This window comes from Serinus canaria, chromosome 2, assembly GCF_022539315.1.
Source record: "Serinus canaria isolate serCan28SL12 chromosome 2, serCan2020, whole genome shotgun sequence".
NCBI lineage: Eukaryota > Metazoa > Chordata > Aves > Passeriformes > Fringillidae > Serinus > Serinus canaria.
The window spans coordinates 35,720,687-35,737,229 of NC_066315.1; positions in this window are offsets into that span (position 1 = coordinate 35,720,687).

Sequence of the window (16,543 nt, forward strand, 5' to 3'; positions counted from 1 at the left end):
CTCCTTTCCCGGTGATTTGTATTTCACATCCCTTTGGTCATGCACGTCCTCCTCCTCCACATCTCCTCTCACTTCCCCCTCCATTCTCTCTCCTCTTTCTTTGCAGTCCCCGGGGACGTTGAATGACACATGGCTTGGCTGATTGTGATCTAACCAGACTCTGGACTCCTGCTGAGTGGGGGACTAATTAAGGTGCCCCTTTTTATTAAGCTGTTCCATCTAGCTGCTGATTATCAGAAAATTTGCCAGAATTTACTACATCTGAGATCTCTGTCCATCTGCCAGATTGGTCCGAAATGGACCAATGGTTTCCATCGTTGTCAGGAGTCAGTGGAGATACAGGGTGGCCACAGAAGCCTTGTTTCCTTAGGATAACCACTTAAAAATCACCTGAAAATAAAGTAACTTTAATTGAAATAAACAAAATGTTTAATTTAATAAATACATACCTGCGGGAATGGGTGTGAACTGGGACAGACAATTCCTCTCTAAAATTTTGACAAAACTAAGCAAAATAACCTGGTTTGGAAGTAGACTTTGCAATTCCTAGTCCTGGACTTCTCTATTGAGAGCTTGGAGTTTGAAACACACCCCTCCCCCTGCTCTCCCCAAAACCCAGCAAACTTCTTGCATTTAGTCCGCAAGGACAGCTCATCAGAGAATTCATATAACATTAGTCCTTATAATTCAGCTGTCTGTTTTTCTACTGGAAAATTAGTTCTATCCATCAATCCTACCCTTTGTAAATTTTCCTGCATTTCCTGTAATATTTTCCTTTTTCTTAACACCTCTTGTCTCCATTAACTTATGCGGAACAGTCTTCCGTCCATAATGGAGCGGGCTGGGTCATGGCATTTACTAATCTTGCAGAAAAACCTCAGTACTGCAATTTTCCTTCCTACAATCAAGAAATATCTGGTGAAATCAGAGTGCTGCTGCAGTTTGAGTGCTGGACAGAAGAGGGTGCCCTTCAGATAGCCTGAGACAGAAAAAAAAAAGGCCTTGGCTGTCTATGGGCACTGGAAACAGCCGGAGGGCAGCAAGTTCCCAGTGCGTGAGAAGTCTTCAGCGCAGCGAGGCTGTGGAAGCCCAGGCAGCCTGCACTGTACGGCCTGGAGCAGCCCTCGCTCACACCCTCCTAAAGCTGTTTGGACACTTTCATTAAGGCTGCATGAAGAGCAGAAGTGGGAAGTTACTTGTCCCTGGACTGAGTACAACGTGCTATGAACGAGTGATGCTGGTTTTACTTCTTCTGCATTCAGAAAGTGACTGTGAGTTTATAGATTTGATGCTGGAGATGTGTGCTGGAGTCTGCGTTCTGTTCAAATCAATCTTTTTGGAGGTTGTCACTTTATCGGGACTGAATCTCATAAACCACCCGAGGAAACAAATCCTGTGCTCGGCTGCCTCTTTACAAATGTGATTTTTGACTCATACTCTTGGCATTCCTGACCTGTATACTCCTACAGGAGGTAAGTTTGTTGGTTACACTGAACAAGCAGAAATGCTTCCACATTGTAAAACACTCCCATAATAGTGATTCAGGTCTAATCAATTACGTGAGGTAGTTCAGAGAGCAGTTACAGCTGTGTGAAGCATTATTCAGAGTTAGAATTTGACTTCATGTGATTACCAGGCAATAAACTCTCAGTCAGCTGTCAATTTCTGTAGGAATGAGGCATTGTCAGTGCTTAAAGATCTGTTCTGAACGTTTCTATCAAATAAATAATATCTTCTTAGTGGGTATTTTCACCATTTTTTACAAGGAATAAAGAAAATGTTTTCCTTAGATCTAGAGAGGCTAAATAAAGTTGTGATGATTGCAAGACAACCATGTCTACACAGGCTTAATGCAAGTGTTCAAGGTGCAAAGTTGCTTTAAAATCTTGATTTGCATCGTGTTTTTTCAAATTACAGAGCCCTCACAGCCCTGAAATGATGCTCGTTGGATCATTTTGGCGTTTAAAACATATGCCATATATTTGAATATTTTAAAATGAAGTAATGATTAGTGGTTTTAGTAAGCAGCCTGAAATCCAGTGTTAGCTGATGAGTTGTGAAACAAGGAGAACATTTACAGGACATTGCAATATATCAGCTTAGTAGAATTGAAATTTCACTGCTTCAAATGCCACTTCGGATAAAATTGACTTTTCAGAGGAACATACTTTCTCCACTAGAACTTTACCTCTTTCAGCATAGACTGCTATAATTATGCAAGCCCCACCACTAAGCCCATTACAAGTATTTCGATCTTCTTTAATTCTTCTATCATAACATGAAAACTTCATTCCAGACTATGTTCCATCTGTAAAACTGTTGGAAGCACTGACTTGTCACTAAAAGTGACACCCCATCTTTTGGCTATAAATTCAGATTCCATTGGATCATGTTCCTTTGCCTATCATTGTACAGTTGTTAACACTGAAAGGACTTAGAGAAGTGTGAAGTAGTGTTATTTTCTTTATATGTGTCATAGAAGACAAATCAGGAGACTAAAAATGTGATGTTTCACTTCTTGTTTTGCTAATTTTTATCTCCCCTGAATACTCTGAATACACAGAAGTACTGGCTTCTACTATGGGAGCATTTGAACAAGTTGGGTAAGTCTTTGCTGATGTTTCAGAAGAGTAATATAAAGGTGCTTATTTAGTCTGTGTTTCTGAGCAGAAATTACATGGCATCCTGACAGCAAAACAGACTAATAATCAAAACAAATTTAATTTATCTCTGCTATGCTTTGAGCTGGACTGAAGTTTCTCTGCAAGACAAAAAAAAAACCCCTCATAAATGTATCATTCTGGGGGAATTAGAGACAAAATCAATACGCTTTGTTCATGATGCACACCAGTGAGTTGTCATAACACTGATTATAAATTCTCCATCAGTAGTGAGGGCTGGATGTTCAGGCTGCTCCAATAGTTTTTCTTGCTTGACAAAACAAGCATAAGTTGGTACCAGCTGATGCCAACTAGATTCTTACTTGAGAAGCTGACAGTTTACACTTTGTTGCTCATTTACCATTGACAAAAGTTATGGTCTTCTATTAACAGATTTCTTCAGTAAATGTCCAGTGTTTAAATGGCCTCTATCACAGGTCCATCTGCTTTGGTCATGACTTTCCATTTACTCATTTCAGCAGAGAAAGAAGCTCAGAAAACTACATACCATCAGAGATTTGGAGGCCTTTTGGAGATGGGGAAGTAATGTGTGTTGGGAGCTCAGACTTTTACTATAAGTGACTTCTTGTAGACACAGCAAGGGCAGCTCTGCTGCTTTCTGAGTGAAGGATGGACTGGGTAGAGAAGAGTAATTGTAGCATATGAGGATTCATAATAGACCAGGATTCACTGATTCCACTGCTATTGAATGACAAAGTAGCAAATTACTCAGAAGCAGTCGTAATGGCGAGACAGGTCTGAGGCCAAGCCGCAAATTCAAAACAGAAAGCAATCACAGGATTAGCAAAGAAAATAGCCAGGCACAGCCATATTCGTAATGCAACACAGGCAAGGACTTATAGCAGGGGCCTGAGCTCAAATGCAGCTTCTGAGCCGAGGGCAGAGGCCCCAGATAACATATCTTACAGCTCTTTCTCACACTGTACTTTTAGAAGCAGTCTGATTCAAAATTACACAACTCCACTCTATCAAAGCTGACATTGAAGAGCGGTAGCCGTACTCCTGGGTAGGGGATGAATGGGAAAGAGATTGTAGTGCGGATGTGCACTTGGGGCCTGACATTACACGGTGGAGTAGCTTTAAAGACACAGGGTTCTTGGTTTGGGATTTTTTTTTAAACATTGCACTCGAACTTCTAAATGTGATGTTTCCAGAGAAAAGATTTACAAAAGGCTGAATTCTCAGACGAGCAACGAGTGATCGTCTGTGGTTACTCACATGCAGATAAAGCTGGCTCATATCCTAGTAAGACTTTCAGGATGTTTAGCAATCAGCGCCATACCTAGCTTAGAGTCTGTAGCTCCCAAATTGATGGCCCGCTGTTTGCAAGACAAAGACCATCTGGTTATCAGCCAATCTAGCTAAAGCCACACCATGAAAAACAATGGGTTGCTTTCACCAAAAGTGAGCTATTAGGGGGAGATTTTTGGAGTAAATGTGGTACCAGGTGCAGATGCTTGGACAGAAGCAAGGGTGTATGACTGCCCTTGATGCGCGACAAGCTGCAGAGTTCATCACTGATCCTTCCTGGAGAGAAGGGTCATTATGTAGAAAATTGAGTTGTAACACATGTAGGTTTCCAGCATTTTAATTTGAAAGAGAACTAGTTTACTACTGAAATATTTTTCTCCTGAGCTACATGCTTTATGCAATGCTGTAGGGAAGGAATATCTTGGCAATAGGGGACATCTTGTTGCATTCCATCCTTGATAAGAGGCTATTACTGCTCAAGTGAAGACTAGAAGACACACAAGGACTAGAAATGAAGACTAGAAGACACACAATTCTGAACAATTATTTGAATTGTTTTGGAAAAGGATTAGATATTTGAAAGATATTACAAAATGTTTGTCTTTTCTGACCTCTACTAATCCAACCTAATTGAAAATTTGTTTAAAGGTTGGAAAAAAAGCATTATTTTTACAAAAAACCCCATTATCTCCAATTTTACTTCAGCTCAGCAACCGTAAACTGTAACACACATTTTTATTTATTACTCTGAGTATATTCAAGCTGCTGGAAGAAATTAAGAAAGTGCTGGATAGTTATATTAAAGTCAATAGGAATCTTCAGTTTCATTGTCATTGTGATTTAAACTGTCAGTAAAATGGAGCAGTTATATTGAATGTAAAGGGAGGTTTATGAGAATGCATGTCTGTGCCTTGTGTTATACTCCCTGGTTCGTGTTTCTCTCACTGTATTATGTTAGTCCACCCTCTCACCTCTCGTGTATCAGCAATAATATGATCAGCATATCAGCAGAGGGAATTTTCAGAGAAAAACAGCATGTTCTTGTTTTGAATAGTGATAGATTAGAAGTCTTCTCAGACTGTGGTGGCATTCTTAGCTTCTTTAGTGTCATACATAGCTAATAATATTTTATAGAAGACAGATGCAAACCTACCTAGTTAGGTATTTGTTTTCCAGGACTGCTTCCATGGTGGGTGTTTATCTTCATTCTGTCACAAACTGTTATCCTGTGCCCATCACTCCACATTACCCTTAGAAGGAGCTCAATAATGTCAAACAAGATACAGTTACAATGAATATATAATTTTACATGAGTAATTAATTCTGCCTTTACTGTGTTTATCTTGCTTTAGTTTGAGTTCTTCCAGCTACATTTTCCATTAGTTTACTGTCTACTTCTACTAGATGACAGATGGAATAGGAAGATACCAAGTTTGTCCTTGCACTGTGGATTTGTGGGGGGCTACAGTAGGGATGTATCTGCTGTAGTTTTCTGCTTCATTCCTGGGTCTGTGTCTGTTGTGTGCAGTGCTCACACACTGCTTCATACCCAGCTTGTCTTTTGGATGAAAGGAGTTGTTGGTTCCCTGCGAGGGAAAACTTGGGTGTGCCTGGAGGCTCCACCTCAGTTATTATTCTAGGTGGCAGTAGAGACTGCACTAAATTTGGCTCTTTGCTCTCTCTCCTCAGCCCTCCATTGCTGTCCCATCTCAACCCCTACGTGCCCTCATGGTGTGCAGCACATGCCCTCATCATCATGTTACAATAACACTGTCCTCACTTTTTTTTTTTTTTTTTTTTTTTGTCACTTGGAATGGAAAAAGACAGGGGTTAAGAAAATGTTTTAGGATGGCAAGGACAGCAGGGGAGACCTGAAATGGGATCTGTGGGCATAAGCACAGCCACCTCTGTTTTTTGGAGCTTGTATGTGAGTGGCTGGGAGGCTGCGTGGGCACCACATGCTTGGAGGAGTGCATGTTGCCTTTGAGACAAATTTTCTCCTGTGACAACCAAACCTTTCTACTGACGTGAATGGTCTGCTTTAAATGCATTTGGAGATTGATGTGGCCACAATGTAGTTGGAGGAGGAAAGGGATTTTTGCAGTTATGCTGTCACAGTGAGCTGGGCCATGGACAGGGCAATGAGGGCTATGCAGGTGAAGATAGATCTTGCCCTGACCTTCTCTCTGGCTGCCTTTTTTATAATGCTGTTTGGATCAACAAAAATGAAGTTTTGCACCCTATCTTTCATTTAGTTGTGGTTAGCAGTGAACAAAGAGTTATTTTAAAAAAGGTAATTGCATTTTCCTATCTATCATTCTTTCTCCCTGTTGAGTGAACAGAAGTGTGACAGGGACATACCTTGAGCAACAAACATTGATCTCTGGAGGCAGGATGGGCAGTTCTCTATTTCTAATTAATGACATTCTTCTTCTTACAAGTTTTGAAAAGTAAGTCTTTTGGGAAAATGATTTTTTTCAATTATGTTTAAATTTGTAAGTAATGTCTCCCATATGAAAAATTACGGCTATGCTCATAATCTGTAAGGCTGTTTAACCAGAAAATCATGCTACATCAGGTGGAGATGAATGCCATTATTACTTTCATAAGATAATAGAGCCCTGAGTTTTTCTAGCTCTGTGCATTAGCCTGAAATGAACTTTCTTGCTCAGTGGTTTCATTTGTATCATCATTTTCAGTCACTAAACCATAAAAAATACACACTCCAATTCCCCAATCAGTTTTGAACACTTCCTGAATTAAATAAAGACTTCACGTTTCATCTCAACTATTACCTGCCTTCATTTAGACTACTGGCTTGTTTTATGTATTAGCTATTAAGTCTTTAGTCAGTTTTGATGCTTTTTGATATATTTTCAGTCTTTTCTCTCATGAGGGTTTTTTCCTTTCTCTGATAACCACAGGGACACTCTCAGCTCTGGCAAATTGCTGCCCCTGTTAAGGCTTGATCAACATGTAGTTATATCAACATGAGAAGAACGCGAGGTGGTTGGGTTGCAATTTCTTTTCCAGTGGAGCTACGTTATCAGTTCCTCACATGCACCCTTTATGGACAGACTGCTACAGCTTATCCTGCTGTTCTGTGAGGGAATAAACTCTTAGAGGGTGAAGACCAGAGGTGGCTCAAGCTACTCATACTTTCCTGACTTCTATAGAGCAATAATGTGTAGATTTGGTGTGTAAACACATTGCCCTAAGCCAAAAGCTTAAAACCTGATCCTGTCTCATTGTGTTTCTCCACTGCTTTCCTTCACCCCTCTTTCAGGCCACGTGTACAAAGTGCGTAGATCGCAGCATGCCGCGTATCGGGTGTCTCTGACAGCTGGCGACACACTTGCAATGCATGCATAACACCAATATTTTCAAATGCAAGAGAGAGCCCAAAGACTTCAAAGGTTTCATAAGGTTTGCTCATAAATTCAGCTTTACTCCAGGTGGTGTTTCCATGTGCTTAAAAGGCTGAAAAAAGTAATCCTTGTTTTCAAAGTGAATAGATGATCAACGCTGAAAAGCAGACACTGCACTGACCACATACCAGTGCTTTTTGAAGTACTGAAGAGCATTCTGGGAGCTACTGATTTTTTTTTTTTTTTTGCTTTAAAACATAAATCATAGTTTCTGTTTTAAATTTATATACAATTTATTGTGCTGCTTATGAAGATTTTTTTATCAGAAAATCTCTGTGAGAAGAGTTAACTGGAATGAAAGCAAGTAAACCTGACATGGTTAATTCTGGAAACTATATACTTCCCATTCCTCTTTTTATTGAAAACAATGCCTGTTCTTTCTTGTATTTCACTCTTGTATAATAATGGTTTTTTTTAATATTGCAAGTTATTTTCCAGTATTTTCAACTACTGTTTTAAGTATCTTTAAAAAATAACATTGTTTCAGTTATTTCTATGATGATTTCTCTGATGGCAGTAAATAGAAATCCCAGCTGAATTTCTGTCTTTGGTATGCTAGTTACTAGACAAAGTAAAATCAGATGTTTTATCTTGCAGTGCACTATCTACCTTAACTCTAAAAGTGTTTACAACTTACTGAACAAATTGTACCTTGATTTGGGGGAGTTGTTGCAACATACAAATAATATATATTCTTTTCCCTAAGTATTCAATATTTAATATTTCTTATAATTTCAAAAGTCTCTTGCTTTAACTGTAGCTATCTGAAGTTCAAACTGTTGAAAAATAAAATTTAGATTAAATGAGATAGAAGGATTTGGATAATAATCAGGTGTTTAGTTTTGTTATTCAATCAGGGCATATGCATTTATTGATGTAATACTGCTGGCTAGAAGAGTCAATGCATACAGAAAGACCACTGGAAGCAGCAGTTGCGCTGTCAACAGATTAAAATCAAGGAACAATTTTTAGTATGTTTAAATAATCATTTTGCTTACAAGGATTTTAATTACACTTAGTGTCCTTATTGTGCATTTACACAGACTAAATGTTCATGATTTGGCATTAAAATATGGTTAGAGACAAAAGAAAATGGGAGAAGGGCAGAAAAGGCATTAAAAAAGAGAGGTAAGTAACTTAGAGTAAAGACATAATGCTTGTGTAATTCTCACAGTAAAATTTTGAATTGTGATGTATGACTAACTAGATTTTCACTACAGAATTTCTGGGATGTTTGTTGAGGTTTTTTGTACAAAATAATAACAGCCAATATATACACTCAGAGGTTATCTTGATTTTAGTCAAGTATGCTACACCCAAAAGATCAAGCTAAAGTTGTGTGTCTAAAATCAACTCTATTGCTCTATAGAACATCTTCTGCTTTGGGCAAGAAAGTATTGGACTACACCTAGGTTACACAGTCAATTATCAGGCTGCCAAGCCTTGCATCCTGGTGCTTGTCTTTTACTGAAAGCTGTAGTATTTCTGCAGATTATGTTCCTTGAAAAAGTTGTTTTAATAATTTGTTTCATTAAAAAAAGGCAAAAATCAATTAAAACCCCACACACTGCGTGAAATATATTTCTATTTATTCCATGGTTTTAATTGAACGCTGGGACAGAAAAACAACACATATTAAGAAATTATACTAATGAATGGATGTAAATCAGTATGAGAGAGAGCAGTTCTTGTGACTGATCTAAGGCAGAAGAGCCATTTTGCAGCTAGGGATGAGGGACAGAGATCCTATTAAAAAAGCCCAGATTGTGACTGGGAAGCCACAGGGAGAGGCATTTCCATCAGACAAAAAAATGAATCTTGTAGGCAATTCTAAACCATGCACAGTCTGGATGATAGAGCAGAGAATAACCCTCCCCAGAACTCTGAGAGCAGGGCAGCATAACCCGAGCAGACTGTCATTCTCCAAGCAAATAGAAAGTGCTTTGTTAATTTTAAGTAGGAGTCAAGTGCACCAGTAGCTGCTGCAGCTGCAAAAGCCGCCTTATCTTGGAAAGAAAAGTCTAGATCGGCGGAGGGTAAATGGGAGAAACTTGAGCCTTATTTTTGAAGGTGAGACTAAGGCGAAGGTGAAGAAGGCATGTGTTTGCCTTATCTCCCAGAAGTGTGAAATCTGGAGTGCAGCACTTGCGAACTGTAGTCGATCCTAAAAAGTGAAAGCCTGTAGGCACAGCAGGATCACAGCCTTTGGCAGACATCTGTAGGCAGAAAAGGCCTTTGGTTTTTCTGTACGAGATGTTAGCATTGGGCAGAGCTGGTCATAAACTACTCGTGTCAAAAAGGTATTGCCAAAAACCTCCCTAGGATGCAGGGGGTATTTTCATCCACGACAAATGTTTCATAAACATTTACAAGCAGAATGCACCTCCAGAATGAATTTTAGTGGTGGCAAACATACTGTCTCCAGCACTGCATAGCAGATCAATGTAATAAACTGCTTTATACATATATTAACCTGCAAAGAAAAACCAACCAAGTAAACCTGGCTGGACATAGATGAAATGTGGAGTTTGATTAAATTATTTGAGAAGTCCTAAAGATATTCTTGTAGAATGACCAGAAGACTGTTACCCAGTTCCAATCTGACAGTGAAAGAGTCAGGTTGCAATTTTATCTGCGTTTTGAAAGTAACAGGACAGAGATTTATAAGGTGGTACATTAAAACACAGGAAAATAAATACATGAAGCAGAGACAAACAAATGAATCCAAGCTGGTAGCAGGGAAATTGCTGAGTTCCTAAAGCAAAACAGGTATGGATTTGTTAAGACAGGCTGCAAAAATAATCCAACTCCATTTATTGCATAACAGCAGCAGACTGCTGCTGTTCAGCAGTCTGTCTTGAAAATTAAAGGAAGATTTTCAGTCCACCCACCAGGTGGTTTTTAAAAGGAAGATGGCAAGGGAATCTCTTGTGAAGCTTGATATAGATACTCCTCCGTAAGGATGAATAGCAGTTCCACCTTGCTGCACCATTTGAAAGCAAAAACAGGGATGGAGTGTTCTACTGTGTCACCTGAGTTGCAAACTGATTGTCAGCAGCTCAAGGTACATCAAATTAACCTCTCCACATCAGCCTGCTCCAGATTAGAAAACTGTGGGTGAGATTTGATCAGCCCCTATTCTTCTTATGCATTTGGATTCTTCTGTTTTTGCATCCTGTCAGCACTGTCTGGATTACATTAGGGCCAGGACATTCTTTTCCATTTTCCCTTCTCCATTTCAAACCTGTCAGTCACTCTTCACACCTGTTGGGGAAGGCTGTTCCTTGGGGACTGAAGCACCAGGAGTGGGGCCCTGGTCTCCTTGTGGAGCCAGCAGTACAGGCAGGGAGGCACCTACAGTCAGCCTGCAGTCCCCATCACCAGCCATATCTTTGCTGGGACACAGGGACAACCTCAATCCACAGGATCAGGATTGTGGCCCAGATAAATGGTTCATGGCCAGGCACAGATCAAGGCAATAAACACTTTTTTGACTACAAGGTCAGCTTTTCCCTAGTTCTCTGCTTGACAACTTGTGTGGGTGTGTGGTTCTTTGAGTTTCCAGTACTACGTGAATAACAATGCTTACTGCTGAAATGATAATGTGTATTTACAGCTTAGATTGCTGATAACTCTTTGAGGAAATTCTGGCTGCAAATTAAGCACATTCTGGTTTGCCACAGGCTACACTTCCTTAGACATGAATTTAAGTAATTTGCAGAGGTGTACAATTGAGCTGTACAAATGTTGAATACCCTGACTGTCAGTCTTACAGATTACTGGGATTGTCAAAATAAGAAGCAAACTATTAATGATTTATAAACTTAAACTCTGAATCATATTTAGGGTTGCCAAGTTAAAGAAAAGAACTCGTGAAACCAGCATTTTCTATACTTATAGTTCATTCAACCTTTGGATTCATAAGCCAAATATGATCATATTGTTTGAAACTGAAATGCAGGTGAATCACAGAAAAATGAAGCAAACCACTAAAGTGATTGCATGGGTAGATGGAACAAACCACTAGATTTAGCTCTTGGAGCATCCCATTTCCTTGTGAAAATGATACTGTCCATAACTACTGTAGAAAATTATGTTTGAAAAAGCTGTACTAGCACAAGAATTAGTCAATTAGTCATGATTATTTTTTCTTTTTACATCAGAAGGATGTAGATTGTGCAGGAATAGTGCTTTATTTGAATATGAGGAAGGAGGGAGATAAGGGCTTTGATTCAAGTATTTTGAATGAGAAAATCTCAGGCATCGAGCTCAGAATGGAGCAGCCTTAACAGCGAGATAACTACTCTTGAATGCAGCAGCAGTGGAATTATTGCCACCTGACAAAGCTGCTGTTGATGCTTCAAGGCAGCATCTGTAGGCTCAGGCAGCATTTCAAAGCAACTCAAATACCATCAGCTAATATATCCACCAGGATGTGAAATTCTGAATTATGTTAATGTTGTCGCCTAGCATGGCTGTGTGAGGGAAAGGAAGTTATAAGTAATTGCCTCTCAGAGGGGTTTTCCTATAAACCCCTGGGGTTTCCTATAAACCCCTTTTCTGTAAGCCCCTTGGGAGCACATTTTATTCTGAATTTCACATGGAGGACTGGACTTAAACTATAAAAGAACAGATTTCTTTCATTTGCTCTTTCTTTAAAGCATCATAACAGATACTGTACAAAGAAAAGTTCAGGCAAAATGGGATTTAGAGTTTTATACACCCTATGTAATTTAAATTATTTTGAAAACCCCACTTATTTTAAAATTTATTTATTAATGGGTATCAGAAAGCTTCATAAAATGAACAGTCCTAAAAATAACAGCTTTGGGGAATATCTCAGTAACTTGTGTTTTGCACTGCAGGAGGTATCTGTTGAGTCAGAGGGAGCAACTTTGCTGAGTTGACAGCCTGCACAGCAGTGGAGGGTTACATTCTTGCATCCACTCTCTTCCACTATAGATATACATGAATTTTTGTAGAAGATTGACATCTGTCTGCAGACTGAGAATAGGTACCAATTTCCAACTTCTTTCAGTGGTTTTTAAAACAGGCTTTCCTCCAGATAACTAGGCTACTACACTTACTATGCCATGAAAGAATTCTTACCAGTACAGTTTATGAATGCAGTTGAAAATACTGGATTACTTGGAATTTCAATGTTGTGCATGATGAGAGATTAGAGGTATAGGTGGTAGATGATGCAGTTCTTTATTGTGTTAAAGACGACTTCCATTGAATGCATTTTGACTATAAAAATACTAATGGGTGCAGGTTAAAACATGATTAGCAATTACAAATAATGTTTTTAAAATCAAATAAAACCTTCATCTACTAAATCAATAAGCAGTGACTTGAATTATCTGATTCTGAGGATTAATTCTGTAAGCCAGCTTACTGTTCTGATCTGTTGAGAAAAAGGAAACTCAAATGCTGTATTCAGATATGTTCCTCTCTGAGCAATAAACTTGAGTGCGTCAGAAAATCAAGTTTGACCTGAGGTTTTTAAAGCTTTTAATCTGTTAGGTTACACTGATGGCACCCCTCCCCCCGCCAATTTAATTTAGGAAACAAATTCTACATGTTCCAATAATTCTTTAATTGAAATATAAGTGAGTACAAAATGTGAATTTATTTCAGTAGCAGGAAAATTAACCAAAAGACCTTCTTGGCATATGAATAGGAACAACCTTTTTCAGTAAAGATATTTCCTTTAAATTAGGGGATAACATTTGCAATTATTATAAGAGTTTGGCCAGATGTTTGTTTTGAAAAGGGCTATTTGTTCTTAAACTGAGACGTGAGACCAGCTCTGTTAGAAAATATCCTCTGAGTGAATGAGGTGAGTTATTTCAGCAGACAGAGAGCAGATGCACTGCAGATGAAATCATTGCCCTGCAGAAAAACTAAGGAATGTTATGTAATATGTAACACATTGTCCTGGGACTTGTACAGTATGAGGGGGTTCTTGCATTACTTGTAACTTCTCAGGGTTTGTCCACTCTGGATGTAGACACTGGTTTCCTACAAGAAAGATGCAAAAAAATTGAGGTGACTGAATATCTAACTTTGGACAAGCATTTACATTACTGTAAACAAACATGTAAATATGCATTTATGTATTCCAAAGCACATTTGCATATTGTTTTGGTTATGTTTAAAGGAAAAATAAAATGCAAATATAATGCAAATTCTATATTTCTTTCAAATGCCTAGAGAGTCCTTAGCAGTGAAGTATTGTATTCTAGCTGTGACCTCTGCTCAGTGAAATCTGTTTCCTGTTGTCTTTCTGCCACTGTGATGGCTCTTCTACATGTTGCCAAGGCTTTGTGTTCAATCAAGATATCTGAGTCTGGAAAACTGTCTTGATATTTTCTGTTCAAAAAATGACTGTAAGTAAGTCAATAATAGGTTGATTAGCCTTCTCTGGAGATGTACCTTTTTAGTGTCTATTGATTTCTTCTTCTAGCTGCAGTACAAAAAATTAAAATGACAGAAACAAAATGCTTAATTTGTTGATTCTCACCTAAGCAGCATACAAAAATGGGAATTAATATTCCTCTATTTCAAAAGGGATGATTAAATTTTAGAATTACCCCTTTTACCTGTCCTGAAGCCTTTCATTTTGTTGTGTGTTCATTTTATCTCTGGGCAATATGGGGCGGGAGGGAGGGGGGTGAATATCAATCCACTTAACAACTTTTTTCTTACAGTCCTATTATTTCAGCGTTATCTTGCTGATCAGGTTATCCTGCTGATCAGGTCTGCACTTGGTTGGTTGTTGTGTAAAGGCTCTCTTTGTTTCTCCCATGATCTTATCATCACATTAAAAGTTAAGAAAACCAAACACCAAAAGGGAAACTCAGACAAAAAGAGGTGCCTTGCATTTCTTTGAAGTCTTTACTTAGTACACCAAGTAACTTCTTTCCCTGTAGCAGCTGAAAGATATTTTTGTGGCTTGTGTGGTTCTCTGTACGTCCCTAAGAAATAGCAAATCTAGTCCAGAGAAGAGCTTTTCCTGCAGTCAGTCACTCACACTGACAATCCCAGTTCCTGGCTGTAGGGGACACCTATAAGAAATTGTGTTTTTCCTGTCCTCTCCTGGGAAGGTCCTTGTTGACAAGAGCTGCTGCCTGAGCACTGGCTGCCAGGGAAGAGGGGATGTGAGGCCCTTGTTTGGCTTACCCTCCCGTGTGTCCTTCCAGCATCTTTCAGGTCTTTCCAGCAGCAGCCAGACCTGTGGGAAGGCTTGCTGGGGAGCAGCACGTAGGAAGTGTGGGGAGAAAAATGGGGAAGTCTCTAAGCCCGCTGAGCTATGTTTTTAGTGGCTCACCATCATAATTTCTGTTGTCTGTTGCTGTACTAATGTATTTGTTTTCCCCTTTTCATCACAGTCTGAAGCACTGTCAACATGCTGCTTCCCCACCAAATTAATTGTTTTCCAATGGTTTTGCTTATATGAAGCCCCTTCTGGGCTCATCCAGGTTCACTTCAGAGAAAGGGCATTGGTGTGCTATAAATGCTGTCAAATGCTTCCTGAACAAGTGGCAACATCTTATTTCTCAATCCTGTGTTATTTTCAAACTTCTCATTTTCTCTGTTTATGATGAAAAATACATTTGTGGCTTTTCCTAAACTGGTTTAGGACTTCTGGCTAAACTCAACCCTCTCCAGATTTATTCCAACATAAGCAACAATAAAGTCAGACCTCACTGCTCATTTGCTGTGTAATTGTTATTGTTATACTTCTGTTCATTATTTTCTCTTCCTCACCTTTTTTTTTTAAATATTATTATCTATAACCAACAGTAGATTCAAGTTCTTTGAAGCAAAAAGCATGTCCTTAGATGAATTTGTACAATCTCTAGCATAAATTTAGGCTGTTTTATGATCTCTGTTAATGCCTACAGTACTATGTAATATGATGTAAAGACAATAAAAATACAATAAAAAAATAGAATACAACTGGTAGTGAATACAATTGACTGGCCTAGAGAGGGAAAGTTTTCATTAAATTTCTGAACCAGGTTTTTGGGAGTCTTGTTTTGATCTTCCTTCTCTGACCTAGGTAAGGATATATATTCATCTTTAAAATGTGGTCAGCAGACCTTGTACACAGGCAGCCAGGGAGGCTCAGTTTTACCTATCACAGCTACCTCATCTCATCTCTTCTGGCACTGTTTCAGTGTCATCCACCCTCTGTCTCTGCTCAGTATATATGTATGTGTGTATACATATAGGGTATATATATATATATATATATATATATATATACACACACACACACACATATATATATATATATATATATATATATATATATATATATATATATATATATGTGTGTGCCCAGAAAAAATTCCTATTTTTTGCCCTCTTCTCTTGGAGCATTTAATGTAAAAGCTTGCCCAAATTACCTAATAAAAAACAAACAGTAGGAAGGTGGAGAAATATGAATCATAGACTCAGCTATCTTGCTTATTTATACTGACTGAAATGAGTTGAGGGAAATTCTGCAGTAGATCAGGTTGGGATTTGATAGCAGGGTTTGTAACTTCTCTTACACTGCTCAGGGGTTTACTTGGAGCTGTAGGTTTTAATTTGTTCCATGAAGAGTTTCAAAACTTTTCAAAAATTATTATTAATTTCCTTCCTCAGCCTGAGTTTAGCTTAGTTCTTTCACAGCATTAATCCTCCTTACAGTTTTGTTGTTGTTGTTTGGATTATTTTTTTCTTTTTTAAAACAAACAGAAAGTTGAGTATAGACTTTTTCATAATGTAAGTGAAACTGATGTGTTTTTTTTTTCTCCCAGACAGTTTCTACCTATCAGATTTTCATCAAAACCAGAATATTAACCTGCTTATGGTTTTTTCAAAGACTTTTCATTTCTAGGGATAAAAGATCATGTCACACCTGGCATGTCAAACAAGCCATGTCCTTCTGTTTCAAAAGGATTAAATCTTTTCTTCTTTTGTTTGTTCCTGTGGCTTTTAGTGAGCATGGCAGTCTATGCATAGATCCACTCTGTAAACAGCGACCTTCAAGATGTGTTGTCCATATGCACTTTCATCATTTACTCTCCTTCCTCTCTTCCAGGGTCTCTTTAATCTCCTGGGGTTGTGTAAGCAAGCGGCACAATGTCATATACCTGTGCTCAGTGTGGGAGGAGGCAGGATATGTGT